The sequence below is a fragment of the Pseudonaja textilis genome, chromosome 2 (genome assembly GCF_049901715.1).
Source record: "Pseudonaja textilis isolate UNSWEBS1 chromosome 2, rPseTex1.2, whole genome shotgun sequence".
NCBI lineage: Eukaryota > Metazoa > Chordata > Lepidosauria > Squamata > Elapidae > Pseudonaja > Pseudonaja textilis.
In genome coordinates this window covers 23,311,186-23,316,279 of record NC_141991.1, presented here as the reverse complement: position 1 = coordinate 23,316,279, position 5,094 = coordinate 23,311,186, and the positions used below count along the sequence as shown (strand labels likewise).

The following is a 5,094-nucleotide window of genomic DNA, read 5'->3' as shown; positions in this document are numbered from 1 at the left end:
TGGAAAAGGAATTGAGAAACATGCAGTTCAAATGGAACTAGAAAATTGTGGTAGAAACCAGTCATATAACTGCAATAAAGAAAGCTCATCTTCCATTGATGTACAGATTCAAGACTTTCATAGCCAACAAGGAAAACACAAGAAAAAACATAGTGGGAAAAGTGTAAGACTGTTCAAAGACACGTCTAATGTAAATGAACATTATCCAACTCCATCCAAAGGAGAAGATTATATATGCAGAGACAATGGAAAACATTACAATGGGACATTTACTCTTTCTCGAGAAAATGGGATTCTTACATTTCATAAAAGGATCCACAGGAGAGAGAAGCCATATAAATGTATGGTGTGTAGAAAGGGCTTTACACAGGGGAGAGACCATATAAATGCTTGGAATGTGGAAAGGGCTTCAGCCAACATAGTAGTCTTACTTTCCATAAAAGAATCCACACGGGAGAAACCATATAAATGCTTGGAGTGCGGAAAGACCCTTACTTATAGTAGTTATCTTACTGCCCATCAAAGGATTCACACAGGGGAGAAGCCATATTAATCTCGGGCATGTGGAAAGAGGAAGAGGAACAATGACCTAAAAGAGATACATTAAGGTGAGAATCTTTGTTAATTCTAGATTTAGTTGGTTAAATTTATGCCTTTCCTATTTCAGAATGAAATGGAATGTGATATTGAATTGCTCTATTAAATAATAGGTATTAAAAATTACAAATAAGTGAAATTGCACTTTGAATTTTTCATGACTTTCTCTTTCTTTTTGTACCTAAAGGTATTCAGGAGAATGAGGATGAAAGTGACTGCAGTGTGTTGACATTGCAAACTATCAAGCAAGAAGAGAGATCTTTGAAAACCAGTGGGGACCAAAAGAAAATAATGTGAAATTGTGAAAAACCACTTGTTCCTCCTGACCATACACACAGAAAAATGAGAAGGGGGAACTGCCTGTGAGTTGTGAAAATACCAGAAAATAATACTAGGCAACAAAGATTTTGCATCCTGTAATACCTCTGAAGTACCTTACAGATTTCTGGCTGCTAATCACAAAAATAGCCTGCAATTTAACATGCCGTGTACTGCTTTATAGAAATCTGCTTTTTTTTACACAATAGCAGTGTACACCCTACAGTATCTATTGCCTGTATTGCACACATGAAAACCATGAAAACATGGAACTGTTGTTGAAGCACATGCAGTACATCAAGCAACTATCTAGGATATCTGTGGAGATTTAAAAGTAGTGACTTGGAATGCAGCTCAGATGTATCAAGTACTGTTATTACATATGCAGATGGAAAAGCCATGCAAGAGAGTTGCATTACATTAAAGAGAATTGGTCACTCTGAAAGAATTTGGTTCCAGACCAGGAAATCATGGACATGAACCACTTGTTGACCCAATGAATAAATTTTTGCTTCTGCTTCACATAAACCTCAGAGTGATTAAATGTTTTGTCAAAGCAATGAACAAGGAAGGTGAAAGTTTTTGTTATTTGAGGCAGATATATCCAAGAATAATTGATGTCAAGATTAAGGAAAGTATTTTTTTTGGTCCACAAATCATATATATCATCAATGACATTTGAAGATCAGTGGGGCCAGAGAAAATCACCTGGAAATCATTCAGAGATGTCCTTGAGAATTTTCTTGGCAACTTCTGAGCACCAAACTACATTCAGCTGATGAATGTGTTACAGCATACAAGACTATGAAGTTACCTTGAAATCTCTGTTCAGTTTGAAGGGATCTGTCATGATAACCAAAAGGTTTTTCAGGAAGCAAAAGTTTTGAAAAAAATTGTCCAGTGTGACCAGGCTCACATCTACAGTGTAGAATCCATCAGCAGGAATGCAAGAAGTCTGGAATCTTTTTCAGTCAAAGATCTCATTACAGGTAGTCCTCAAGTTACAACCACAATCGAAGCCACAATTTATGTTGTGGAGAAATTTGTTAAGAGAGTTTTGCCCATTGTACGACCTTTCTTTCTTAACAGTTGTTAAGTGAATCACTGCAATGATGGGGATGCTGCAATGGTCATAAGTGTGAAAAATGGCCATGTCACTTTTTTCAGTGCTGTTGTAACTTCAAACAGTCACTAAGCGAACTGTTGTAAGTTGAGGACTACCTGAATATGAGAGAATCATTAAATATTATCAGTGTATAGTGTCTGTAGATGTGAAAGATATATGCTGATGATACAGTTCTGTTTGCCAGTAAGCATGAAGACCTTCAGTTACTCAACAGAATCACAGAAATATCTGAAAAATACAGCTTGAAGCTTAACAACTCAAAAACCAAGATCATGGTCATCAGCAAATAACCCAGTAATTTGCCACCAAGAACTTCAAAAGGAATACCACTAGAAAAAGTTGGTTCTAATTTACATGAAAGATGGAACATGACCACTGAAGTAAAAACAAGGATAGACAAAGCTCGAACAGTATTCTTCAAAATGAAAAAGGTTTTCTGCAGTCATGACGTAGGCCAGAGATTGAAAATCAGGCTTTTCAGATATTACATGTTTTCTATCCTGCTCTACAGAAAGCCACTTGAAGAGAGACTAGAAGCATTTGAAATGTGAATTTACAGGCGGCTGTTATGTATAAGCTGGGTTGACAAAATCAGAAATGAGCTGATAAGTTGCCTGGGAAAGCCAAGGAAAATCACCAAAACCATAAAAAAGCGTAAGTTGAAAATGGGAGACTGGCGTGCTGTGGTCCATGGGGCGGTAAAGAGCTGGACACAATTTAACAACAGAACAACAACAGCAAAAACATTTTAAACAGACTGATTGGATAGAAGTTGGGCAGATTGTAGCATAACAGAAGGCAGGCTTCTGAAAATGATATATGTTATAAATCAGTGTTTACAACTCTGATTCACAGGTCAATGAATGGTTCCTTAAAATGCCGCTATATAACATTTATTGACTTTTCATTTGCTTTTGATACAATAAATACAGGAAAACGATGGGAGATAGCTACTGATCTAGATTACCTATATATAAATGGATGAAAATACTTACATGCAAATACGGATAAACCAAAATGTCTCCCTAACAAAACATTAAAACTACAAAAGGTGTCCATCACGGCTGTATACTGGCTCCCCTCCTCTTTAATTTTTATATAAGCAACAATGTTTATAATTAACAATGTTAATCCTTTTTATGCCTTATCAACTGAAAGTAGAAAAGTCCTTTTATTACATGCAGACAACATTGTACTCATGTTGATAGTATTAACTTGAAAAAGGAGTAGTAACTTGTAATAAAGGTGGAAAATTTGATCCATTATTGCATTGCAAATTGCATCAGGAACCTAGAACTAGATCAATTATGCCTGTCCAAGTGAATCAGTCTAGTTTAGAAGAATCTTTTTTTACTATTGACTGATATAGATGAACATGTAATAAAACAATAACAATGCATGATACAAAAGTGCATGTTGACAAAGAGTGCTGTTAAAATTAGAGGGGATGTATTGAACTGATATGGATTGTTGTAATTTTATAGAATTATGCTAAAGTCAGTGTTGCCAATAAGCATATACTACTACTAAAAAAATAATTGGACTCATCTACGGAGACCTGAGTTAACTGATACAAATGATGAAATATGGAAAGTTATTCAGTCAAAGGTCTCATTATGGGAGAGAACCATCACATACCTATCCATGTATGGTGTGTGAAAGGAGCTGAAAGGATGTGAAATTCTTCTTACGAAAGGAGCCAGGATGACAGGAAGCTCCCAAAATGCACGTAAAAAAACTTTTTTTGAGCATTTATATTTTGCCTTTCTATGGTGTGACAAGAGTTAAGAAAAATTTAAATCGGATTTAAATAAAAATTAAATATCAATGGTGTGGTTACTTTTCAAACGTATTAAATTTTCTTTCTCCTTAGTTATGTTATAAATTAGTAAAATGCACACAGCAGAGAAGCCATATAAATGTATGGAGTGTGAAAAGAACCTCAGTCATAGTGGTTCCTTTACTTGGCATGAAAGGATCCACACAAAAGAGAAACCATATAAACATACAGATTCTGGAAAGCTTCAGAAGGAGCCATGACCCAATTTCCCGTAACATCTATTTGGGTGCGAAGCCATTTAAATTCTAAGTCTAGTTGGTTAAGTCTATGCATTTTCTATTTACATAAACTGAATGAGGAAAATAAATTTCTCTTTTAGTTTGACCCTCACAACTGGTAATTTTAACGTAAAAGACATAGGGACCAGTTATTTCTACATTTAAACTTTGCCTTTTGCCACATTGCTCGAGATGCTCAATTATTCCAAAACTTATTTTGAAATGGAGAGCTATTTTAAAGGCTCAGAAATATCCCTTGTGCTTATGTTAAATGTGTTTCCTTCTAGTTGTTACTGTTTCTCTCCAATATATTTCCCTAAAATTCTGAGGGTTTTTAATGCTAAATGCACCTTAATTTTTTTCCTATTTTTTTTTTTTGGGGGCAAGGAATTCAATAGGGAGAGATTTTAAAAAGTTGAACAGGTGCTTGTGAAGGCATCATTGAAGTTCCATTTATTTTTACATGTGTGCAATTATGGGAGGAAAGCCTTGGAGTGTGGGTTTTTCCTTCTTTTTGTGGTCTTCCCTGGAATTTAAGGTAGCCTGAAGAGCAGTAGACTAGACTTGGTTTCCAATGATAAAAAAAAAATATTGGGGGGAAAGCCAGAGAGTGGGTGTTTAAACGTGTTTTGAAGAAGACACAACTGATGGTGAAGCAGAAGCAGGCTTGGACTTCACCAAACCACCAGCAGACTAACGGAAAGGAGAAACATAGCCCAGCAGCTACACCACTCCAGCAGAGATACCACAGCCAGTCAACAGCAGGTAAAGCAGGAGTGTCAAACTTGCTGCGTCACGTTGCCATCACATGATGTTTCACGATGTTTTTCCCATTCACAGAGCTGGCCTGTGTGTGGCCTGCAGATGACATATCTGGCCCACGCGCCGCCAGTTTGACACTCCTGAGGTAAAGCATCTTTCTTTCTTGGTGGTCTGAACCATTTCTCAAAAGAAGTCCCTCACAGCAATGCTCATCAAAATCGAAATGTGATTGA

At 36.4% G+C, this 5,094-nt stretch overlaps 1 long non-coding RNA gene across 1 annotated transcript; it reads left to right on the top strand.

Annotated features, from left to right (window-relative positions):
- Nucleotides 1-366: 366 nt before the first annotated feature.
- Nucleotides 367-2,778, top strand: LOC148126810 (uncharacterized). Its single transcript, XR_015741589.1, has 2 exons — nt 367-608; nt 785-2,778. It is a non-coding gene; the product is annotated as an uncharacterized LOC148126810 (long non-coding RNA).
- The last annotated feature ends 2,316 nt before the right edge of the window (nt 2,779-5,094 follow it).